Below are 26,938 nucleotides of genomic sequence, written 5' to 3' on the forward strand. Positions count from 1 at the left end.
CTTAAAAACTATCGGAGACCTATCACTTACTCAGAGTGTAAATCTTCCATATTGTGTCAGACAGTGGAGGAATCCTTGTTCTGGACTCTAGTAATACTGAAAAGAACTCAACCAACAATTTACAAGGGAACAGTATCTCCTGAATATAATAATTTCCCTATTAATATTAGAGTCCCCCTCAGCGATGTCGCTGCATGTGCAAAATGGACGGGAATTCACTCAAAGAGGGTGTTTAGTGGTGGATCAGGCTGGGAGAGATATTTTATCCCAATTGCACGTGTATGAATGTTATGAGCTTGTGAGCAGGGCCCTGCTACTCTCTGTGAGTTATTCAGGTTTGTTAGCTAACCCCCAAAAAAAAAGCACTTGGGCAAAACCATGTGCACTGCAGGGGGGGGGGGGGGGGCAGATGTAACGTGCAGAGAGATTTAGATTTGGGTGGGTTATAGTGTTTCTGTGCAGGGTAAATACTGGCTGCTTAATTTCTAAACTGCAATTTAGATTTCAGTTTGAACACACCCCACTCAAATCTAAATCTGATCTGCCCCACCTGCATTGCAACATGGTTTTGCCCATTTGCTTACTTTTTTTGGTTTGCTAACAAACCTGAATAAGGCACATTGGGTCGATTCAATTCGGCAACTTATGAATAGCGCCGGGAATTAGCCCCCGACGCTATTCAATTCAGCTCCATTTAAGTCGGCGATGGCCCGTTCTCGCCGACTAAACAGGTTGAATTGTCAGGAGAACGGGCATTCTCCGACTTAACTCCCCGGCGCGAGGCTGATTCCCGACAGAATCAGCCTTGCGCCGGCCGCGTGGCAGCACTTTTGTCGGGTTTCTTCTCTCATCCCCCGGGGATGAGAGAAGAATTCCCGACAATTGCTGGTCACTAGCAGCTGAATTGAATAGCGTCGGGAGCTAATTCCCGGCGCTATTCATAAGTTGCCGAATTGAATCGACCCCTCTGTGTATTGTTCTGTTACTGAGTTCCCCCATGTAAAGCGCAGCAGAATAGGCTTGCGCTATATAAATGTTAATAAACAGTAAATGTTGGGCGTTATGCACCGGTGTACAGAAAACTGATAAAGGCATGCTGCAGCAGCCTGCACAATGTGTAGGGGACATTGCCACCTATAGTCTATGAATTGCATAAATGTTAAATATACTGTGATATGCTGGGTGGCACACTGAGACAATGGGGTATATTCAATTGTTTGAAAAGTCGGTTGGATGTCTGTTTTTTTTCCTGTCTATTAGATAGGAAAAAACAGACACCCAACTGGCTTTTTAATCAATTGAATACCCCCCAATGTGTTCCGGGACGATATGGCGGCCGACGGTACACATCAGAACGATCTAAATCAAGGCTGGCCAAACCGGTCCTCGAGAGCTACCAACAGTTCATGTTTTTGCAGGCTTCCTGGAGATCTGTAGAATTGTCAGTTAGGAATGAATGCAACACATCTTAATTAGTAATGACTACATCTGTGCACTAGCCAGGTGGTCTGGAAAATGCAAACTGTTGGTAGATGTTGAGGACTGGTTTGGCCAGCCCTGATCTAAATGACGGGTCCCGTCCTTTATTAGCACACACCACGTTGGCCCGGTTGGCTGTGCGGCAGGGAGATGTGGCTAGCGACCTTGGGCACCCGTATATTGGGGATACACTGACTGAACGAAATGCCTGATATGTCATGCCGGTTTGGCCTGAAACATATGGGGCCCAAACCGTCTCAGTGTGAGAATGTAATCAACTTAAGTGCAGACTGCAATTTGCTATAGAACATAGGAACCTTATTTATCATAGTTTTTTTATGCATCTCTCTTCAATAAGACTGTTTTAATATAAAAATGAAACAGTGGATAAATAGACCTATACTGCTGTAACTGCCCAGGTATACATAAACTCCATGGGAAAGCAACAGGCAGAGAGAACGCAGCCTTCACTCTGCAGCAACAGTCAGATGCAGACAACAACACAGCCATTGGGGAGATGCACAGCGCAGCAGCAGGAGCGAGCTGACTATAGAGCACATTGTTGGGAACTACAATTCCCGGCATTCACATCGCGAGGACGTCACGAAGGACCCGTATGTGGTCTCTCGCCCTTGCTCTCTATCTCTCTTTTTTTTTTTTAAATCACTTTGTTGGACTCTGTGATTAGTGGACGTCACGATGTACATGATGGGGGCGGGGTCTGGCGCTGCACGTCCGCCAATGAGGCGGCGCTTTGCTAGGGGGTGGGCGGAGCCGGAGGCGGTTGGAGGGAGAGGAGGAGTCAGTTGGCACTGAGGCTTACACACAGAATCAGGCACCGGGAGAAGCCGGCCCTCCCAGCCCGTCACAGCCTCACCTCCCCGGCGGCTGTGCTCACTGTGACACCGCTACAGGCCTCAGGACACTGACCTCCGGGCCCAGGGAGCCGATTCCCGCACAGCCGCTCCACACAGCGACCTGGCAGAGGCGAGCCAGGCCGCCCCCACACCCCACCCTCCATCCTCCTCCCTGCGGGGTCCACACAGACCTGTATTGATGGTGTAGAGCTTCGGGGGAGGTAAGTGTCCGGTCCCCCTCTCTGGCTGGCAGGGTGTATGGGACGGCCCTGAGCTCCTCTCTCTGCCTCCAGAGGCCTGTGCTTGTGCAGTATCCGCTCTTGTGTAGCTAGCAGCAGCAGCCTGGGTGTAATTGCTCATTATTCCCCATTGTCCTCCTAACTCGCAGGCCCAGAGTGTGCCCTATGCCCAGGGTTCTATGTACAGCGGCCTTGCCCTGGTTACTGTATGCTAGGTCTGACCCTAGCAGCACTGGCAGCAGGAGGTTTACCCTGCTGTGATTTATTCATTGGGTATTTTGTTACCTGACTAAACTTTAACTCCTCAGCTCAGGGTCAGATGTGCCCACTGGACTCGGGGTGAAGGTGCCAGGGCCAGTGGGCAGTATCTGTCATAGTTATGCTGGCTTTGTTTTTAGTTGCAGAGTTGTGTCCATACCTGTGCATATTAGGTGGTTTCCATGCCCGTGTTCATGCTGTGCCTGATTTTAGTTTAAGTACAGGTCATTGTTGCTTTGACTTGTCAGGATCATGGAGGCATAGGAGATCCATGTATTACTTAACCACTTTTGCTGTCTTACTCCTAGAGTTTTTGATGCCATCTAGGTACGCTTTATTGGTACATGGTGGTTGTGGGTTTTTGGCTTGTGTAATATGTATGTATGTAGAAAGGGACAGAACTCTGACAATCTGACTGGGCCTAACTCTTGTTCCTCTGCTGTAATGTTCCTGCATCAAGCTAAACAAATTAGTCCACAACCGGAAAGCCAGTTAATTATTAACCTGTTCTGATTTACACTTTGGGGTTAGTTCAGTTAAGAGTGATGTGCTGTTGCGATGGCGTCTGAACACTGGAGAGGCACCCTTCATAGTCCCTAACCGATCATACATTGCCCCTGCGTTGTGCAAATCCGGTCATAGCCCTATGAGGGTGCATATTAAAATGTATAAATTGAGCTTGCCGTATATACAATATGGGACTTGTGGCTACTGCACATCACGCTGTAATGGAGCAATCCCCCCCTCCAATTACTGCTAATTAAATTGACCTTTTAATTTGAGTTTCTCGAAGTGTCATTAGCCCTTTTACCATGTCAGGTGTTTACGTTCTTTATTATACGCTGATATATTGCAATTTTTCCATCACGCCAAAGGTTTAATTATCAAACTCTGCAATTGGCTCTAAGTTCATGATCTTAGTGATATGTGGTCTGGCAAGGCTTCTAATGGCCATTCTTCAAACAACAGGAAACTGGTGATTTTCATTTGCTGCTGGCCCAGTTTCACCTTCAGATGAGTTGTTTTAATTTCACATCCCATGGTGGAAATGTTTGAGCTTACATGAGCTATTTAGAAGAACAGCAAGTGCATGTAAATACTGTATGAAGAATAAGGCATTTTAAAATGCTGGTACTCCATGATCAATAATTTTTTTTTGTTTGACATTTGTATCTTGGCAGCAAAGCTCAATGAAAATGTTATCATAGTCCATTTTTTTGCAAATTGTAGGGAATTATATCAATAAGGGTGATAGCTTTTCATTTACACAGGTTTTGAAGTAGCAGTGATTTCTTATTGCTTTTTGTTTAAACTGACCTTCCAAAGAAAACATTTTCTAGCTAATAGTTTCCCAACCACTTTATGGTGTATAAAAACAAAACATTGACACATTTGTTTTCTAAAGTTAAAACAACTTATTGAAATGTGATAAAAGTGCTTTTTAAGAACAAATGTGAAATGTTCTCCTGATTTGCATGGTTGATGTAACTGTATATAGTCTGGTGTTTTATGTATGGGGAAATGTGGGTTATATATGCAGATATGTCCACTTACATCTAGTCTCCCTGCACGTTAAATAGCCCTTCTAGTCACTCCATGCCGTGGCCTGACACGGTAGCACAGTGCGTCTTTGTTTTTTCTTTTCCCCCCCATTAAATGCGTCTTATTTGCAAAATAATGCGAATGGAACACACAAGCAGCTTATACTGATTAAAATGATATGTGGCATGGCTATATTCTGTGTGTGGCTGTATCTGCATACAAAATATTGTAGTACGTTAGTGTTTTCATAGAAAACACGTACCACTTCGTATGCAGATGCACAGAGAATATAGGCATGCCACATGTCATTTTAATCAGCAGAGTCTGGCTGCTTATGCGTTCTGTTCGCATAGCTATGTGAATATGACACATTTTCAGCAAAAAAGACATCCAATGGTAACGGAGTTGCATAGGAACTGTCGGCTCACTCACACCAGGCTTCTCCCGCTGCGTGGCGTATTGAGGCAAGATGTATGAGGACACATCTGTAGACCATGCGCATCCTTTTGAACATGAAAGATATTGGTGTTTAAAACTCTTGAATTACCACGATAAAACATTAAATTATTTTCTTGTGTACGCATAAATTCCTCTTATACTTTCCCTGGTGTTTTATATTTTACTGTTAATGAGCATATGTTTCCAAGCAATTTTGTTTGAATGCAACCCGCTCCACATTGGATCACTCCCTACATATAGGTAATGGTTTGGATAGATGGTGTTCTCTTTTGCATAATAAAGGAACATGCACACTGGGCGTTTTTGCCCAGCGTGTATGAACAGCGATGATCGCTGACATCGCTGGGCTGAAAAGCGCTCAGTGCATACACACTGGGGTCGATTCTATTCGGCAACTTAAGAATAGCGCCGGGAATTAGCTCCCGACGCTATTCAATTCAGCTGCTAGTGACCCGCAATTGTCGGGAATTCTTCTCTCATCCCCGGGGGATGAGAGAAGAAACCCGACAAAAGTGCTGCCTCGCGGCCGGCGCGAGGCTGATTCTGTCGGGAATCAGCATCGCCGCGGGTAGTTAAGTCGGAGAATGCCCGTTCTCCCGACAAAACTACCTGTTAAGTCGGCGAGAACGGGACATCGCCGATTTAACTGGAGCTGAATTGAATAGCGTCGGGAGCTAATTCCCGGCGCTATTCTTAAGTTGCCGAATAGAATCGACCCCTCTGAGCGCTTTTCCCTGCTGCCCAGCGATGTCAGCGGGGGTGAGCGGCTTTCCATAGCAGGACGCTATGGATACCGTTCATCTCCTGGTAATACCAGTAGATGAACGGCGGCTGCCAGCGATGAAGCGGGAGCGCGCATCATCGCTCACCGCTTGGTCATACACACTGGGCGGCTTTGAGCTGAAAGCAGCTCAAAACGGCAAAAGTGACCTGCTTTCAGCTCAAAATCGCCCAGTGTGTATGGGCCGTAAGATTGTTTCTAAAGCACAAATGCCAAATCAAGTTACTGCTTAAATGCTCTGCAGGCACAGTCCTGGGGTATGCAGGACAATGGGGCAGATGTATTAACCTGGAGAAGGCATAAGGAAGTGATAAACCAGTGATATGTGCAAGGTGATAAAGGCACCAGCCAATCAGATCCTAACTGTTAATTTACATATTGGAGCTGATTGGCTGATGCCTTTATCACCGTGCACATATCACTGGTTTATCACTTCCTTATGCCTTCTCCAGGTTAATACATCGTCCTCATTGTCTCTTCTTCTGCACTTGGCTTAGGGAACATCTGACCCCCTCAACTCTCCTCTATCTTCAACCCCTGGCTACCATGCCCCCGCCACCTAATGATGATCACTAAAATCTGTGAGCATGTCTCCTATTACTGTATTATTCTAGATACCCAGTAAGATCTGAAATGTATTCATGTAAGATGACAATTATTTAGGAACTGTGGAGTGACCAGAACTGTTTCATGGGACGGTAGTTTTTCTTCTTGTTTTCTATTGCTTCTTTTGTTTTCTATTGCTTCTTTTGTTTTCTATTGCTTCTTCCCCCCCCCCCAAAAAAAAAAAGAGAGGAAACAAATAGAAAGTTAGATGTTATCATCTGCATTAATAATTTATTACCAGTTATTTGTATAGCGCACAAATATTCAACAGCGCTTTACAGAGAATATTTGGCTATTCACATCAGTACCCGCCTCAGTAGAGCTTACAGTCTGTATTCCCTAACGCATGCACCCACATTCACGATAGGGTTCGTTTTGTTTGGAGCCAGTTAACCTACCAGTATGTTTTTGGATTGTGACATGAAATAGGAGAACTCTGAGGAAACCCACGCAAGCACGGGGAGACGATACAAACTCCACACAGTCTCATAGGGGTCGATTCTATTCGGCAACTTAAGAATAGCGCCGGGAATTAGCTCCCGACGCTATTCAATTCAGCTGCTAGTGACCCGCAATTGTCGGGAATTCTTCTCTCATCCCCGGGGGATGAGAGAAGAAACCCGACAAAAGTGCTGCCTCGCGGCCGTCGCGAGGCTGATTCTGTCGGGAATCGGCATCGCCGCGGGTAGTTAAGTCGGAGAATGCCCGTTCTCCCGACAAAACTACCTGTTAAGTCGGCGAGAACGGGACATCGCCGGCTTAACTGGAGCTGAATTGAATAGCGCCGGGAGCTAATTCCCGGCGCTATTCTTAAGTTGCCGAATAGAATCGACCCCATAGTGGGAATTTAACCCATGACCTCAGTGCTGTAAGATAGTAATGCTAACCATTACACCGTCCATTCTGCCCATTAATGCATCGTTATGGAAAAGATACCTTTAATGTCCTTTGTACGGCGCTGTGAAACACTTGTGGTGCCTTTATAAATAAAATGTCAGGTTTAATAGTTATTTGTGGTATTGTTTATGCATTTTGTCCAAAACATGTTATGTAAATTCTAGCATGTCATTAAATGTGTGTGACTATCAAACTGCAGTTTTTTTTTTTTTTTTTTGCTTTATGATGTTTATTCTGTTTAGATGTTGTTTATGGCCACCTGCAGTGTTATAAAAGTTAAAATTGTCGTTCCTAGGCGTGGGACTTATGTTTGTTTTTTGTTAGTGCAGTCACCACCTTTTAATGGCAGAACATATCTAAGCACACCATCATACTTTTACAAGTGTTTCCCCAACAGATTAATCCTTGCTCTTAATGTTCATTGGTGTTTTATGCACAAATTGTTTGACTGTCTATGTAGGTGTATGTTAATCGCCGTGCAGATGTGCTTTTTGTAATTTTAGTTTTTGTATGGACTTGTGTGTCTGTTGGATTAGAAACTTGTTCTTTTTTTATTATCCTATGCAATGTAAGTGTCCTAGCCCATAGCACTAGGAAGTGTTAACCTGGTATGAACCTCTACTTATATGGTGGCGTGTCAGCTCAAATGATCTTTTATGATTGTCTGTGACATTTGTTTACTTTGTCTAGAAAAGCATTTGGGAGCTTATTTTGCAGGTTTCATGCATTTTTATCTTTTCTGCAGGAGGGGTTTAGTTTTAAGAGCTTTATTATGAGTCTATGAAGAAGCTCTGACGAGTAATCTGATTTTATGCTCCGGAACCTCACCCTGGGACACGACCACCTTTTAGTTCTGAGGCACTATGATTCCCATTGGTACAGTAGGAAGCATACATTACCGTAGACCGTTTCTTACATGTATACAGTACTGAAGACCGCTAGATGGTGATGACATTAATGGGAATGCAGCGTTCCAGGTAACTTGCTGCTAGTGACCCCACTGATGTAGGATATGTTAATATTCAAGAGAATATTCATAAGGGGCGAATGTCACCACTAATGTGTTGAAGAGCAGAATTTTTGTTAATATTGTTTCAGCTAACATAGCTGCTTTCAGTTTGTAGGAGATGGGTCTACTGTGTGACATGTCCTCTACATCACAGGTAGTGATGGCCTTGGTCAGCATACAATAATTTGACATCTTCGTGTATGAAAAGACATATATGGGGCAGATATATTAACCTGGAGAAGGCATAAGGAAGTGATAAGCGCATGGTGATAAACGCAGCAGCCAGTCAGCTCCTAATTGTCAATTTGCATATCGGAGCTGATTGGCTGGCGCGTTTATCACCTTGCACTTATCACTTCCTTACGCCTTCTCCAGGTTAATACATCTGCCCCATACTCGCTTAGTTGTTACACTTCCAGGATCATCCTCTACATTTCAGTGTTGTACATATTTCCTATTGCTTTTCTCTACTGCTTGGTTTGACTCGTATTGACTCTGTTGGGGTGTTGGATTAAATCCACATGGGGGCTGCATCCGGCCTGCAGGCAATCAGTTGACAGCTTGAATCAGCACTGATGTTTTTTAATATGTGATTTCAAATGAAGTACAAAAGCACTCGGTTTTGCTGCAGACACTGTGAAGGGTAGAACTGCGAGAGTAATGAGATACTCTGCACTGATCAGGTTAACAAAGCCACCTTTAATGTATGTGGCTTCCTACTTAGTTTTGTTTTTCACAGGTTGTAACCAACACTCTTTGCAGAAGTGAGAGTGGATGTGTGTCTGACGGCTGTGTGTGCACTGCAAATAATATTTGGATTTCTCATCTTGTCTCCAGAAGATAATAGCAGGCGATTCGTTGGGTAGTAGATGTTAAGCATAAATAAACACACCATACCTGACACTATTTACTTTTTATAAACGGCTTTAAGCTCTTCGCTCTCTTAGCAGTTTCATTGGGTTCAATGTTCATACATATTCCCATGGCAATTTTGGCAATTCATTTTTATTTATCATTTGACGACAGTACTGTGTTTTTCAAAGAATAGTGTTAAGGGTAAACCAATATTTTGGCAATTGGCACACACTCCACTGAACCTGTTGAACCAGAGGGTCTAATACATGGGAAAGCTAATGCAGAGGAGACTGACTCTTTTAATCCCTTGAGCCTTTAGGTCTTTTGTGTACTTCCTAAGGTGGAGGTTGTAGAATAGCCAGTGTTACTACAATACAATGTGGCCTGCCTCCTTTTACATGCTGCAAACATTTAAACATAGGAGTCTATTCATGAAGCAGTGAAAAGTGTGGAGAAATTGCTCATGGAAACCAATCATCTGCTCTGTACAATTGTATAGTATGCAAATTATAAATGTATCTTCCATGCTGATTGATTGCCATGGGCAACTTCTCCACTGGCTCCCTTCTCCACACTTTCATTGCTTCATGAATAGACCCCTTAGTTCTCTATAAATGTGCTGGTGTTTGTTTTCTGTATCTAATATTTGAACTATACTTCTTATACTATAAATCCTGGTTGGCCATTACACCTCTACAAATGCATAAATAGAATACTTCTGATAACTAATGATTGCAAGGCATTTTTGGTGTGGTCAATGCATGTGTATCTTCCCCATCTCCATTAAAATGTAACACACATTCCAGGATTCGCCCATCTATTCAACTCTGTTTCATTTTGTGCAGCCACCTGTTATGATACATCCCTACTTGGTAAATGGTGCAAGGTCTAGAGGACGCAGGCAGACAGAGCAGTCATAATTTTGTTCCATTGTCTGAGGCGACTATTGGTTATTGATTGATTGTATAGCAGCTTTTATTTAGAAGGTCTCATAATGGTTTTGCTTTACGGTAAATATGATTCTTCCCTTTAAAGCTTGTCAGTGAAGTGCACTTCATCCAGATGATATTCGATGGCGGAAAATTCTGGAACAAGTTTGAAAATGTAGAAAATTAACAGTAAAATGGATTCAGTTGTAAAGCTGGTACATCCTGCACTGACAGACTTGTATCACTGCTGTAACAGCTCAGCGGCAACAGCTTAACAATTCAGCAAAATGTTCAAGAAGGATAGTCTTGGATTATGATGTGACAGCAAAGTGCCGAAGCTGCGATTCCTGTACATTTCAGATAAATGTTCCTGCAGACGTCAGGCATGGCGAGGTAACAAGCGATTTTCATTTACAGCAAGGTTACAGGAAGAATTTTGAACACATTATTCAGTGTATTGGATGTTTGACTATGTACACCCCACCACCCAATTCCTGATTTTATAGGCAGAGAGCAAAAAATGCCTAGTAAACCAAAGTACTCAAGAGATTGATATGTAGCATTAATGATTAAAAATCAAATGAGTCTGAATTGGTGTTTTTAAGGGGACCGTAATAGTGAGTATAGCGCTACATTTTCAGCGGCTGTTCGTTTATTAGTGATTTGTTGACACACAAAGTGACATTGCACAAATGGTCTTCACCCCATTCCCAGCAGGGGATAGGTATAAGATCCCGCCGCCCGGGATGCCGACCGTCAGGTTCTCGACATCGGCAACCCGAGTGGTGAAATGCCTGCAGGGAGGCGAGCGCAACAAAGCACCTAGTGGGCTCCTTGTGCTCGCCACGCAGCGGGCTTGGTGGCGAGCTATGCTCACCACAGGTTCTATTCTCCCTCTATGGGTGTCATGGAGGGGGAATCACCTACCCCGCCAGTATCTTGGCGATGGTATTGTGGCCTTGTCGGGATCCCAGCGTCGGTATTGTGACAGCTGGGATCCTGACTATTGTTATGCTGACTGCATACCCCCAGCAGTCCTCAGCTGGAATAGTTGTATATAAAGAGGTGCCCTGCCACACTAAGGGATTTATCCTGTGCTCCCTTAGATATAAACAAAGCACAGAAGAAAGCCACAGCAGAGCGTATAGCAATCACCAAATGGACCATAGTCCTGTACATATGCACATTCTGGCTGTTCATTCTGTGTGGGTGAATATAGTTCTTTATGTCTTTTGCCATATACACAGGTGTTCTCATATTCTGCATTTGAAGTAAAAAAACCCAGCAACTATGTAGACTAAAACCTGCAAAAAATATTCTCTGAGCATGTTGGAAGCCGTCATCTTACTATTATGGCAGCTTTAGATTTTCTGTAACTCTCTTAGGGGTTAATTTATGAAGTGGTGGCTTATGCAAACTGCCGCTTCACAGCGGGCGTACATCAAAATTTTAAGCGGCACTGATATATAAATGTGAAACACGCTGGCTGGGCTTTGCACCCAATAGTAGTACTGCTTTAAATTTTGAGGTAAACCCTACCCATGTCATAAATATGTCCCCTTTTGGGGGCAGTTAAATTCTACGGCAGGAATTGTGCCTGGAAGCTGTTAAATTAATTTTTGCAACAGTCACTATTTTACATGAAAATGTACGGGATTAGTTGCATCAAACCGCTTCCCCTGTGTTCGGCGCAATGCAGTTACGGCATGCCTGATACTCGCGACCAGAGCTGAAGTGTATTTCTGCATGTATCTCAGGAGGGTGCAAGCAGAAATGAGATCGAAGCAGCCTTGGGGCTAGTCACGGGAATTAATTGAATAGTTCCCGGACAAGAATTCAGTCGCCACCATTGGGTAATATTTTCCCATAGTGTATATGTGGTTTTGATCTCGCATCCACAGCCATGAGATCATTTTAAAGCACAAGTTTTGATCTGGACAAGCAGCAAAACCTCAGACTAAAGCTGTTAAACTAATACATACTTTAGTAAATCGTCTCCTTTGTTGCTCTAAAGTATTTGTCCTTTTGCAACTGCTCGGTGGAACCATACTTACGGCTACTATTCCCTCAAGCGGTCTGAAAATTATATTTTGGTAAATGAGATCCGGCTCACCTAAAGGGTCCTACACACTTAAAGAGGTAGCTGAACGATATGAACGTTCTCGTGCATTAATGAATGAGAACTCATTCATATTGTTCAGTGTGTAGGCACCAACGATGAACGATGCGCGGCCCCGCGCTCGTTCATCGTTGGTGCTCGGTTTCTTATGCATGCAAGCCAATATGGACAATCTCGTCGATATTAGCATGCATTGCTATGGAGCCAGGTGACAGGGGGAGTGAAGAAACTTCACTCACACCGTCGCCTCCTCCCGCCGCCAGGTAATCTGTCGGCGGTATCGGCCATCGGGCACCTCGGCGGCACATCGCCATGTGTGTGTGTGTAGGGCCGTTAAGAATAGCCTAAGGTATGTGGCAATACGGCTTATGCTGCAACAATGTTTCTGGTTACTAGGCATCGTATGGACTGAATACTGTTTAGCCCACAAAATGACTGCTTATGCTGTGACTAAAAACACTACTTTGGTTTGCTTTGTAAACGCCATTTGCTGTATTGGATGTTGAGCCTATGCTTTACTGAACTAGTTTTAACCAGCCTCTGCTTTTTCAATTATGTCATCTGGCAGGCATGTTTATAGTTTGGTGCTTTCCTTCCTCGCTTCATAATCAACTGTATGTCGTATTTATGTCCTTGCGATTGTTTATTTGTGATCTGCATTCCTAAACAGTTCTGAATATGACTACATTCTCTCTTGATTGGATTCATCCATAGGCTGAAGTCACAAATGTTTTGCATGTGGTTTTAAATTAGAATTTATAAAACAGATTGTGTTTGGTGTCTTTTCCAGTGGTTTTTGTACCTGTTCTGTGCTTGTACAACAGAGTCAACTTTGAGATTTGTGCCACTGGGCATGGGTCATTGGGTCGACCCAACTTAGGTCGACACCCATTAGGCTGACCACTGAAGATCGACATTTCCGTTAGGTCGACATGTACTAGGTCAAAAGGTCGACATGAGGTTATTGACTGTTTTTGGTGTCGTTTTCGCACCGTGTCCCCTTGCTTCGCTCGCCATGCTTCGGGCAAGGTGCCTTGCTCCGCTACCGCTTCGCTTGCCACAGATTACCGTTTCAGTCCTAGTCCACGTGGATCGTTAAGTATGAAAAAATTTGAAAATCTCATGTCGACATTTTGACCTGTCGACCTAGTACATGTCGACATTCAGTTGTCGACCTAAGTTGTGTCGACTTAACGACCGTAACCCGTGCCACTGGTAAGAATTTGTTCCATTTAGTAACTTAGACAATGATTAAAGAGGAACTAAAGCCGCAATGACATAAATATTTCAAAGACTGGGTATTAATGGATGATATTATTATTATTATTATTATTATTATTAACGTGCCAGGAGTGTTTTATACTTCACAGAATATATATATATATATATATATATATATATATATATTGTGTCTGTAGGGCCGATTCAAATGTTATTGCCGGGCAGCCACTAGAGGCCACCCAACAGCAGCAATTCAGTTCTGCCGTTTTGGCGCCCAGCTACCACGAGGGACAGATTTTTCTTGCAGCCTCTCGAGGTGCGAGAAAAAATGTGTGTAAACTCGCCACTTTATGCTTCCAGACGGAAGTTTGAACGCACAAAGCATGGAGTTTAGCCGTTTTAGACGGCTAAACCCGGTCTGTTTGGGCGCGACATGCATGAGCACCCAAACGCAATTGAATTGAGACCATTAATTGGGGTTATAAAGAGTCCTTTTTAGATGGGATTTTTAGATGCCCAAATAATTAAATCTGCTCCACAGTGTAGATGTAAAGATGTAGACATATACATATCCATTATGCTATGTCATCACTCCACAGCAGCTTGCAATGTTAGGGGAGAGGTACCACTCTAACACGGCAGATGCAGAGGAAATGAAAGCTTGGCAGCCTTGCTTCCAGAAATGTACTTTGTGGCTAGAGCAATACACAAGAACAGGGCCAGGGACAATATTATGTTTTTGGCCCCTATAAGATGCTAGAGATCCAACACTGAGGGGTCGATTTCAATTCAGCAACAGTTGAATAGCGCCAAGAATTAGCTCCCGACGCTATTCAGTTCAGCCAAAGTTAAGTCTGAGAATGCCCGTTCTCGCCGACTTAACAAGTAGTTTTGTCGGGAGAACGAGCATTCTCCGACTTAACTACCCGCGGCGATGCTGATTCCCAGAAGAATCAGCCTCGCTGCAGCTCTTTTGTCGGTTTTCTTCTCTCCCCCCCCCCCCCCCCCCCCTGGGCTGAGAGAAGAATTCCCGACAATTGAGGGTACCTAATCGCTGTATTGAATAGCGCCGGGAGCTAATTCCCGGCGCTATTCAACTGTTGCTGAATTGATTCGACCCCTGAGTGGTGTATTTTGCCTTTGTGGGTAACCATTTCAGCTCATGCGGTCTTTAAATCCTGCAGTAAAAGCCTTAAGTGCTCTGAGACCATGCGTGGTCAGTGAAGCTGCTGGTTGTGGAACGGATAGTGTACCTCTAGCACTTAGAACAACTAATGTCTATTTTCCATGACTATGTAACGGGCATTTAAGGTTCTACATATATTTGTACTACTTGCTATGTATAACTGCCGAGTAGGTTGGATTTCATTGTGTGGGACTGGATTATTTTATATTCTTATGACAAACAAGTCTGCTCCTAACTAGCTGTTTGTCTTCATTTTATAGTCTTTGTCCTTTTTGCAGAGGTCTGGTTTATTTTATCCTCTCTGCTCTTTCTGGTGTGCTTGCATGGTCTGTGTTTATTACATACATAAAACCACTTGACTGACATATTCTGTCTGTTCTCAGAAGTTTTATGTTTGAGTGGTTGAACAAATATATAATGCATGATCCATCCGCTTGATTTTTATTTATTTAATTTCTTTATTTGCACCATCAGTAATACAAAAACATACAATATTGTGCACAAAACTGTCTTCAATAAAATTAGAGCATACAAAACATCATTCTTAAAATCTCTATCATTGCCATTTGATTACTTACACTTTCTATCATAATCTGACTACACGACTACAGGGATCTACTATAAAGCTAACGGTCCCTTTCACGTGCCCCCCAACCCTTAGATTTTCTCTGCCCTCACGAACACCCCTCTTCCCACTGCCCCCTCGAGGTTATTTTCCCAATATTGGACTTCTCCCTTTATTAAACATTAGTATTTATTATAACAAGCTCGATGAACTAATTCCCTGAAAACACTCTTGAATACGTTGCTGTATATTTGGGGAGAGCAACACTATGTATTTTCACCCATTTCCCCCCCCCCCAAAAAAATAAATAAAATAAATAAATAAATAAATTATATTTTACCTTTCCTTTTGGAGGGAAGTCTCCACCTAATCCATGCGGAATATAAAATATAATTTATCCAGAAACATTGACATTGGGCGGATTCCTGGTTGAATCCACATTTGTAATATCAATTTTCTTGCTGCTGTCGAAGCATCATTTTGCGTTCGCCTTTATCCCACTTTCCCTGAGGAACTATACCAAATATAGCCCATTCTGGAGTAATGTGGAAACTCCCCTCCACAAGTGGACCTATAAACCCCCCTATTCTCCTCCAAAATCTCATTTATAGGGGGACAATCCCACAAAGAGTGGAACAAATCGGCCCTTGGCTCTCCACGTTTTGGGCACTTGGGGGATACAGATAGCTTAATTTCCCAGCACCTTTGTGGCGAAAGATATGCCCTATGGAATATTTGAAGTAATATTTCTCCATACGTCGTAGTTGGAAGAATTCTTGATGTATTTTTAAGTGCACTTAATAATGTTTCCACAGAGACGGTGGGAAACCTCTCTCTCCATTTACCCAGACCAGTCCCCATTTCATTATAGTTCACCAGGGTTCTTGGTAATGAGTAATGTATTGATATCGCCTTTCGGTTTGGGTTTCCCTGGAAGAGGATGATATCAAATTTATTCATCCAATCATTATCCCGAAGCACCTTACTTACAGCTCTCGCATAATGCTGTGCTTGAATTAATGTCAGATTAAAGGAGACACTTCGGTCGAATTCTGAACTGATTTGTGTGAAGGTTTTTAACCTTCTATTCTGGGCATCTATCAGTTGTTCCACCTTGCCCAATCCCGCCCTCTTCCATGCTTGGAAGGAGGAGGCTGCTTCCCCATTTTGAAATTTTGGGTTATCCAGAAAAGTAAGATGAAGCGATACATGGGGGTGTAATTTAAATCTGTGGCGTAGAATCTGCCATACTTTCCTTGTGGACATCAGAAGTGGATTTTGTATATTTACCAAATCTATTTTGCAGTCTTTGGCATGGAGGAATGCTACCAATCCTATTTTAGGGAAGAGAGACCCCTCCATAGACGTATGTGCATAGTTATCGCACTCTGACAACCAATCTCGAATGTAGCGCAATTGTGCTGAATAGGTATTAGTTATATGTCTGGTATATTAGCTCCCCCATTATTTGTTGTTGTTGTTGTTGTTGTTGTTGTTTGCTGTAACTTTCTAATTAAAATTCTGGCTCTTTTACCTTCCCATATGAATTGGCTAAATAGAGATTCTCCCGCGCGTCACTGCGTGTTAATACCACTGGTAATGATTGTAACGGGTAAAGCAGTCTTGGAAACTAAACCATTTTTAGCAGGTTGATACGTCCAAGTAAGGAAATGGTAAAATCTCTCCAGCGCTCTATTTGTGTCTCACATTCTTTTATAGCTGTTTTTATGTTCATATTACATAACAACAAATTTATTTCTTTTGGAAGTTTTACCCTAAATATGTTATAAATTGTGTGGCCCGTTTTATGTGTACGTCTCCTGCTCATGCTGGTTTTCTACATCCCGGTTTGAGGTACATCGCCACAGATTTCTCAAGATTTACTGTAAAGCCAGAATATTTTCCAAAATCTGTGAGTTTTTGCGTTAACGGGACAAGGGAGGATCTTGGATTTATGACCTATAACAGCAAATCGTCAGCAAAAGCTGATATTTTCTCTGACGTCCTAGTGGATGCTGGGAACTCCGAAAGGACCATGGGGAATAGCGGCTCCGCAGGAGACTGGGCACAACTAAAGAAAGCTTTTAGGTCACCTGGTGTGCACTGGCTCCTCCCACTATGACCCTCCTCCAAGCCTCAGTTAGATTTTGTGCCCGGCCGAGGTTGGATGCACACTAGGGGCTCTCCTGAGCTTCTAGAAAGAAAGTATATAATTAGGTTTTTTATTTTACAGTGAGACCTGCTGGCAACAGGCTCACTGCAGCGAGGGACTAAGGGGAGAAGAAGCGAACCTACCTGCTTGCAGCTAGCTTGGGCTTCTTAGGCTACTGGACACCATTAGCTCCAGAGGGATCGACCGCATGGAACTGGCCTTGGTGTTCGGTCCCGGAGCCGCGCCGCCGTCCCCCTTACAGAGCCAGAAGCAAAAAGAGGTCCGGAAAATCGGCGGCAGAAGACATCAGTCTTCACCAAGGTAGCGCACAGCACTGCAGCTGTGCGCCATTGCTCCTCATGCACATTTCACACTCCGGTCACTGAGGGTGCAGGGCGCTGGGGGGGGGGGGGGGCGCCCTGAGCAGCAATAAAAACACCTTGGCTGGCATATATATCACAATATATAGCCCCAGAGGCTATATATGTGATAATTACCCCTGCCAGAATCCATAAAAAAGCGGGAGAAAAGTCTGCGAAAAAGGGGCGGAGCTATCTCTCTCAGCACACTGGCGCCATTTTCTCTTCACAGTGCAACTGGAAGACAGCTCCCCAGGCTCTCCCCTGTAGTTTTCAGGCTCAAAGGGTTAAAAAGAGAGGGGGGGCACTAAATTTAGGCGCAATATTGTATATACAAGCAGCTATTGGGAAAAATTCACTCAATATAGTGTTAATCCCTAAATTATATAGCGCTCTGGTGTGTGCTGGCATACTCTCTCTCTGTCTCCCCAAAGGGCTGTGTGGGGTCCTGTCCTCAGTCAGAGCATTCCCTGTGTGTGTGCGGTGTGTCGGTACGGCTGTGTCGACACGTTTGATGAGGAGGCTTATGTGATGGCAGAGCAGATGCCGATAAATGTGATGTCGCCCCCTGGGGGCCGACACCAGAGTGGATGGATAGGTGGAAGGTATAAACCGACAGTGTCAACTCCTTACATAAAAGGCTGGATGACGTAACAGCTATGGGACAGCCGGCTTCTCAGCCCGCGCCTGCCCAGGCGTCTCAAAGGCCATCAGGGGCTCAAAAACGCCCGCTCCCTCAGATGGCAGACACAGATGTCGACACGGAGTCTGACTCCAGTGTCGACGAGGTTGAGACATATACACAATCCACTAGGAACATCCGTTACATGATCCCGGCAATAAAAAATGTGTTACACATTTCTGACATTAACCCAAGTACCACTAAAAAAGGGTTTTATGTTTGGGGAGAAAAAGCAGGCAGTGTTTTGTTCCCCCATCAAATGAGTGAATGAAGTGTGAAAAAGCGTGGGTTCCCCCGATAAGAAACTGGTAATTTCTAAAAAGTTACTGATGGCGTACCCTTTCCCGCCAGAGGATAAGTTACGCTGGGAGATATCCCCTAGGGTGGATAAGGCGCTCACACGTTTGTCAAAAAAGGTGGCACTGCCGTCTTAGGATACGGCCACTTTGAAGGTACCTGCTGATAAAAAGCAGGAGGCTATCCTGAAGTCTGTATTTACACACTCAGGTACTAGACTGAGACCTGCAGATAGTGCTGCTGCAGCGTGGTCTGTAACCCTGTCAAACAGGGATACTATTTTGCGAACATAAGACGTCGTCTTATATATGAGGGATGCACAGAGGGATATTTTGCCGGCTGGCATCCAGAATTAATGCAATGTCCATTCTGTCAGGAGGGTATTAGAGACCCGACACTGGACAGGTGATGCTGACTTTAAAAGGCACATAGAGCCTTATAAGGGTGAGGAATTGTTTGGGGATGGTCTCTGGGACCACGTATCCACAGCAACAGCTGGGAAGAAATTTTTTTTTACCTCAGGTTTCCTCACAGCCTCAGAAAGCACTGTATTATCAGGTACAGTCCTTTCGGCTTCAGAAATGCAAGCGTGTAAAACGAGGGAAGAGGGAAAAAGCTGCACCAGTCAGCCAGTTCCCAGAATCAAAATTCTTCCCCCGCTTCCTCTGAGTCCACCGCATGACGGGGGGGGGGGCTCCACAGGCGTTGCCAGGTACGGTGGGGGGCCGCCTCAAAAATTTCAGCGATCAGTGGGCTCACTCACAGGTGGATCCCTAGATCCTTCAAGTAGTATCTCAGGGGTACAAGCTGGAATTCGAGGCGTCTCCCCCCGCCGTTTCCTCAAATCTGCCTTGCCGACAACTCCCTCAGGCAGGAGACTGTGCTAGAGGCAATTCACAAGCTGTATTCCCAGCAGGTGATAGTCAAGGTGCCCCTACTTCAACAAGGACGGGGTTACTATTCCACACTGTTTGTGGTACCGAAACCGGACGGTTCGGTGAGACCCATTTTATATTTGAAATCCTTGAACACATAAAAAAAATTCAAGTTCAAGATGGAATCGCTCAGGGCGATAATTGCAAGCCTGGAGGAGGGGGATTACATGGTATCCCTGGACATCAAGGAGGCTTACCTACATGTCCCCATTTACCATCCTCACCAGGAGTACCTCAGATTTGTGGTACAGGATTGCCATTACCAATTCCAAACACTGCTGTTTGGACTGTCCACGGCACCAAGGGTCTTTACCAAGGTAATGGCAGAAATGATTATACTCCTTTGAGAAAGGAAGTTTTAATTATCCCGTACTTGGACGATCTCCTTATAAAGGCGAGGTCCAAGGAGCAGTTGTTGGTCGGAGTAGCACTATCTCGGGAAGTGCTACAACAGCACGGATGGATTCGATACATTCCAAAGTCACAGCTGGTTCCTACCACACGCCTACTGTTCCTGGGGATGGTTATGGACACAGAACAGAAAAAAAAAAAAAAGTGTTTCTCCCGCAGGAGAAAGCCAAGGAGCTGTCATCTCTAGTCAGAGACCTCCTGAAACCAAAACAGGTATCGGTGCATCACTGCACACGAGTCCTGGGAAAAATGGTAGCTTCTTATGAAGCAAAATTCCATTCGGCAGGTTCCATGCAAGAACCTTTCAGTGGGACCTCTTGGACAAGTGGTCGGGATCGCATCTTCAGATGCATCGGCTGATACCCTGGTCCTTGGAGACAGGGTTATCTCTACTGTGGTGGCTGCTGAGTGCTCATCTTCTAGAGGGCCGCAGATTCGGCATACAGGACTGGGTCCTGGTAACCACGGATGCCAGCCTTCGAGGCTGGAGGGCAGTCACACAGGGAAGAAATTTTCAAGGACTTTGGTCAAGTAAGGAGTCGTCCCTACACATAAATATTCTGGAACTGAGGGCCATTTACAATGCCCTAAGTCTGGCAAGGCCTCTGCTTCAAAACCAGCCGGTACTGATCCAATCAGACAACATCACGGCAGTCGCCCATGTAAACAGACAGGGCGGTACAAGAAGCAGGATGGCGATGGCAGAAGCCACAAGGATTCTCCGATGGGCGGAAAATCACGTCTTAGCACTGTCAGCAGTGTTCATTCCGGGAGTGGACAACTGGGAAGCAGACTTCCTCAGCGGACACGACCTACACCCGGGAGAGTGGGGACTTCATTTAGAAGTCTTCCAACTGTTGGTAAACCGTTGGGAAAGGCCACAGGTGGACATGATGGCGTCCCGCCTAAACACTAAAAACTAGAGAGATATTGCGCCAGGTCAAGGGACCCTCAGGCGATAGCTGTAGACGCTCTAGTGACACCGTGGGTGTACCAGTTAGTTTGTGTTCCCTCCTCTGCCTCTCATACCAAGGGTACTGAGAATAATAAGAAAACGAGGAGTAAGAACAATACTCGTGGTTCCGGATTGGCCAAGACGAGCGTGGTACCCGGAACTTCAAGAGATGATCTCAGAGGACCCATGGCCTCTGCCGCTCAGACAGGACCTGCTGCAGCAGGGGCCCTGTCTGTTCCAAGACTTACCGCGGCTACGTTTTGACGGCATGGCGGTTGAACGCCGGATCCTGAAGGAAAAGGGCATTCCGGAGGAAGTCATTCCTACGCTGATTAAAGCCAGGAAAGATGTAACTGCAAAGCATTATCACCGCATATGGCGGATGTATGTTGCTTGGTGTGAGGCCAAAAAGGCCCAACAGAGGAATTTCAACTGGGTCGATTTCTGCATTTTCTACAAGCAGGAGTGACTATGGGCCTGAAATTAGGCTCCATTAAGGTACAGATCTCGGCTCTGTCGATTTTTCTTCCAGAAAGAACTAGTTTCACTACCTGAAGTTCAGACGTTTGTTACGGGAGTGCTGCATATTCAGCCCCCTTTTGTGCCTCCGGTGGCACCTTGGGATCTCAACGTGGTGTTGAGTTTCTTAAAATCACATTGATTTGAGCCACTTAAAACCGTGGATCTAAATTATCTCACGTGGAAAGTGGTCATGTTATTGGCCTTGGCTTCAGCCAGGCGTGTGTCAGAATTGGCGGCTTTGTCATGTAAAAGCCCTTCTCTGATTTTCCATATGGATAGGGCAGAATTGAGGACTCGTCCCCAGTTTCTCCCTAAGGTGGTATCCGCTTTTCACTTGAACCAACTTATTGTGGTGCCTGCGGCTACTAGGGACTTGGAGAATTCCAAGTTGCTGGACGTAGTCAGGGCCTTGAAAATTTATGTTTCCAGGACGGCTGGAGTCAGGAAAACTGACTCGCTATTTATCCTGTATGCACCCAACAAGCTGGGTGCTCCTGCTTCTAAGCAGACTATTGCTCGCTGGATTTGTAGCACAATTCAGCTGGCGCATTCTGCGGCTGGACTGCCGCATCCTAAATCGGTAAAAGCCCATTCCACAAGGAAAGTGGGCTCATCTTGGGCGGCTGCCCGAGGGGTCTCGGCTTTACAACTTTGCCGAGCTGCTACTTGGTCAGGGGCAAACACGTTTGCAAAATTCTACAAATTTGATACCCTGGCTGAGGAGGACCTTGAGTTCTCTCATTCGGTGCTGCAGAGTCATCCGCACTCTCCCGCCCGTTTGGGAGCTTTGGTATAATCCCCATGGTCCTTTCGGAGTTCCCAGCATCCACTAGGACGTCAGAGAAAATAAGATTTTACTCACCGGTAAATCTATTTCTCGTAGTCCGTAGTGGATGCTGGGCGCCCGTCCCAAGTGCGGATTGTCTGCAATACTTGTACATAGTTATTGTTAACTAAAGGGTTATTGTTGAGCCATCTGTTGAGAGGCTCAGTTGTTTTCATACTGTTAAACTGGGTATGGTATCACGAGTTATACGGTGTGATTGGTGTGGCTGGTAAGAGTCTTACCCGGGATTCAAAATCCTTCCTTATTATGTCAGCTCGTCCGGGCACAGTGTCCTAACTGAGGCTTGGAGGAGGGTCATAGTGGGAGGAGCCAGTGCACACCAGGTGACCTAAAAGCTTTCTTTAGTTGTGCCCAGTCTCCTGCGGAGCCGCTATTCCCCATGGTCCTTTCGGAGTTCCCAGCATCCACTACGGACTACGAGAAATAGATTTACCGGTGAGTAAAATCTTATTTTAATCTCCCTTTGTCCGACTTCAGTGTCCTTTTAATTTTGGCCATTCTTGTAGGCAGTGGCGTAACTAGGGTTTTCGGAGCCCAGGGCAGGATGAAGAGTGGCCCCCCCAAAAAAAATAAATAAAAAATAAATAAAAAAACAACAAAAAAACACCCAATGCGAGTATGTGCGTGTGCCGAAAAATGGGCGTGACCACACACCAGAAGGGGTGTGGCCACTGAAAATGCCCCGCAGTGCCAGATACATTGCCCCGCAGTGCATCCCCCCCCTTCCCGGTCACTCATCGCTTCCTTGTGGCTCTGGTATGTGAGGGGAGGAGAGCGCAGCGCCCCTCCTTCCCCTCACCGCTCCAGGTCTCCGGCGGCGGCTATGTGGCGCCGGTTCGCTAGCCAATCAGGAGCCGGTCCGCAAGCTCTGATTGGCTAACGCCGCCGGAGACCGGACACACGCAGCGCTGCTGGTGCTCAGGTGCTGACAGCGGCGGTGAGGGGAGGGAGAGACGCTGCGCTCTCCTCCCCTCACATTGCGGCGTGACGGGGGCGAGTGTGGCATGATGATGCCCTGGCCGGCGGTGGCGCCCCCCTCTTCTGGGCCTACCAAGGCGCCCAGGGCACGTGCCCCACTCGCCCTACCCTAGTTACGCCTCTGCTTGTAGGTAATACAGCATGGGATCCAGTGCTAAATTAAACAGGAGAGGGCTTAATGGACATCTCTGGTGTGTACCCCTATTCATTTGTACCTCCCTACTTATATTCCCATTGATCAAGAGAGAAGTATGTGGGGATTCATACATAAAGGGTATAAAATGTATGAACCTACCTCCCACTTCTCTACTTCGTAATACTTTATATAGATAAGGCCATACTATAGTGTCAAAGGCCTTGTTGGCATCCAAACTTAACAATATACTAGATTGTGTTTTGGGGGATAACTGCTGGGATTTTACAATAGCCGCTATCCTTACAATATAGGGGTAATCTCTGATTGTAATATTTTAAAGTATTCTGCTGGAAACCCATCCGGGCCTGGAGCTTTTCTCAGTTGTAAAGATGAGTACCTCTTGTACCTCCTCAATTCTAATATTACAATTAAGTATCTCTTTTTGCTCAGAAGATAATTTCAGGAGATGTATTTGCGCTATCAGGCAATCCATCAGAGATTCCTCCTCTGAATCTCCTGTATACAACTTAGGGGTATATTCAATTGAAGTCGAAAGCTGCAGTCTGTCGAAAAGACGTCAGTTTTCAACTTTTTTAGGTCAGAAGGGGTTCCAACCTATTCAATATAACACCAAATTTTTCGACAAGTCGAGGAATTCGACTTGTTGAAAAGCACGTGGATCAGTGGAATAGCTGCCGATCCACGGGCCCCCTTTTTGACCATCTCAATTCGACTTTAAAAAAAAGTCGAACGTGAGATGGGGAGAGCAGCATCGGGGACGGTGAGTACTGATGCGGGGACGGGGTGAGCAGCGCTGGTGGATGTCACAGCCGCCGCTTACAGCAGCGTCTCCCTGGCTCCAGCAAGCGAGACCATCTTGCTGGACAAGATGGTGGCCTCATACGAGGCGATACAATACGGAAGGTTCCATGCCAGGACATTTCAGCTGGATGTATTGAAGAAGTGGTCAGGTTCAAACCTACATATGCATCAAATCGTACATCTTTCACCACTAGCGAGGATGTCACTCCTGTGGTGGTTGCATTTTCCAGACCTTCTAGCCGGCCGGAGCTTCGGGATTCAGGATTGGATCCTCCTCACGACAGACGCAAGTCTGAAGGGATGGGGAGCAGTGACCCAAGAAGTCCAGTTCCAGGACCGGTGGACTTCGGTGGATATTCTCTCTCTGTTCCCCCAAGGGACCCTGGTCTTCACACTATACAACTCCCAGTCTGTGGCTTCCTGCTGCCTCCATTCCCCTCCTCTCATAATGTCAGTGCCCCTGTGAAATTATCGTTTTTTTTTCTTTCTTTTTTTTTACAGTTTCTTATATAGCGCAGCACATTATGTATCTCCTGATATACTCTGTGCTGCTGGGTGTTTGTGCTACTTCCACTATATAACTGTGTGTGTGGGTTTGTGCTACCTGCATTCCCCTCCCCACATCATGTCACTGCCCTTTCACATGCAGCCCTGTCATCACTGAAATATCATGCATGTCCTGATATAGTCTGTGCTGCTGGCCCACCCCTAGGGGTGCAAGTTGGTTGTTACCCCCACTGGTTTGTTCCCAGAGTGTAATTCATGTGTAGCAAGTTTGGTGTAAATTGCTCCAGGCATTCTCGAGTTATGCTGTCTGCTGAAAAACTCTGTGCTGCTGTCTCGCTCCTAGGGGTGCTAGAGGTGTCTGACCCCCACAGTGTTTGTTCCCAGCTTGTAAGTCATGTGTACCAAGTTTGTTGTAAATTGGTCCAGGAACTCAGGAGTTATGCTGTCTCCTGAGATACTATGTGCTGCTGTCCCACGCCTAGGAGTGCTAGGGGTGTCTAACAGAGTTATGCTGTCTGCTGAAATACTCAGTGCTGCTGCCTCACCCCTAGGGGTGTGTCGTCCCCCCCCCCCCCCTTCCCCACAGTATTTTTTTTCCCCCAGAGTGCAAGGCAGATGTGTACCACTTTTGAAGTACATGGGTCCAGCAATTCTGGAATTGTGCTGTCTCCTGATATACTCTGTGCTGCTGTCCTGCCCCCTAGGGGTGATAGGGATTTCTAATTTTTTTAGTTGCCTCCGGCGCGTTTTAATACGCTCGTATGACAAATTTCCCGATCTTCGCTTGTAAACTGTGTATTTGTATAGAAAGACAGACAGAAGGACAAATTTTCACTTTTATATAGTTGATACAGAGGCTGTGTAAGATGTATCTGTATATCTGTGGCTGATATCTGTGTGTCTGGCACAATAAATGTAAATGTAACAATTATACACCATAATCATCATCGTTAATTTCTCTAACGTCCTAGTGGATGCTGGGACTCCGTCAGGACCATGGGGAATAGCGGGCTCCGCAGGAGACAGGGCACATCTAAATAAAGCTTTTAGGATCACATGGTGCGTACTGGCTCCTCCCCCTATGACCCTCCTCCAAGCCTCAGTTAGGTTTTTGTGCCCGTCCGAGAAGGGTGCAATCTAGGTGGCTCTCCTAAAGAGCTGCTTAGAAAAAGTTTTTTTAGGTTTAAATCTCAGTGAATCCTGCTGGCAACAGGATCACTGCATCGAGGGACTTAGGGGAGAGATTTCCAACTCACCTGCGTGCAGGATGGATTGGAGTCTTAGGCTACTGGACACTTAGCTCCAGAGGGAGTCGGAACACAGGTCCTCCTGGGGTTCGTCCCGGAGCCGCGCCGCCGATCCCCCTTACAGACGCTGAAGACGGAGGTCCGGAAAGCAGGCGGCAGAAGACTCCTCAGTCTTCATGAAGGTAGCGCACAGCACTGCAGCTGTGCGCCATTGTTGCTACACGTCTCACTGATTCAGTCACGGAGGGTGCAGGGCGCTGCTGGGGGCGCCCTGGGCAGCAATATTAAATACCTTTAGTGGCAAAATAAATACATCACATATAGCCATTAAGGCTATATGTATGTATTTAACCCAGGCCAGTTTTCTTAAAACCCGGGAGAAAAGCCCGCCGAAAAAGGGGCGGAGCTTATTCTCCTCAGCACTCGGCGCCATTTTCCTGCTCAGCTCCGCTGGTGAGGAAGGCTCCCAGGACTCTCCCCTGCACTGCACTACAGAAACAGGGTAACAAAGAGAAGGGGGGCATAATTTGGCGATATTGATATATTAAAAGCGCTTATATCAAAAACAACACCTTCTAGGGTTGTTTATATACATTTATAGCGCTTTTGGTGTGTGCTGGCAAACTCTCCCTCTGTCTCCCCAAAGGGCTAAGAGGGTCCTGTCTTCGATTAGAGCATTCCCTGTGTGGCTGCTGTGTGTCGGTACGTGTGTGTCGACATGTATGAGGACGATGTTGGTGTGGAGGCAGAGCAATTGCCGGTAATGGTGATGTCACCCCCTAGGGAGTCGACACCGGAATGGATGGCTTTAGTTATGGAATTACGTGATAATGTTAGCACATTACAAAAGTCAGTTGACGAAATGAGACGGCCGGAAAACCAGTTAGTACCGGCTCAGGCGTCTCAGACACCGTCAGGGGCTGTAAAACGTCCCTTACCTCAGTCAGTCGACACGGGTACCGACACAGATGAATCTAGTGTCGACGGTGAAGGAACAAACGTATTTTCCAATAGGGCCACACGTTATATGATCACGGCAATGAAGGAGGCTTTGCAGATCTCTGATACTGCTGGTACCTCAAAAAG

General features: G+C 45.6%; 1 protein-coding gene across 8 annotated transcripts in view; it reads left to right on the forward strand.

The window, feature by feature from the left end:
* Window positions 1-2,227: 2,227 nt before the first annotated feature.
* The window catches only part of RERE (arginine-glutamic acid dipeptide repeats), a 719,262-nt gene continuing 694,551 nt past the window's right edge, over window positions 2,228-26,938 (forward strand). For 6 of the 8 annotated variants that reach the window (XM_063943111.1, XM_063943110.1, XM_063943109.1 and 3 more), the window contains exon 1: window positions 2,228-2,557. The gene's annotated coding sequence lies outside the window, so the exon portion shown is untranslated. The remainder of the gene's footprint in view (window positions 2,558-26,938) is intronic. The other 2 variants (XM_063943115.1, XM_063943117.1) reach the window with 1 other exon arrangement.

The sequence above is a fragment of the Pseudophryne corroboree genome, chromosome 10 (assembly GCF_028390025.1).
Source record: "Pseudophryne corroboree isolate aPseCor3 chromosome 10, aPseCor3.hap2, whole genome shotgun sequence".
Classification (NCBI taxonomy): Eukaryota; Metazoa; Chordata; class Amphibia; order Anura; family Myobatrachidae; genus Pseudophryne; species Pseudophryne corroboree.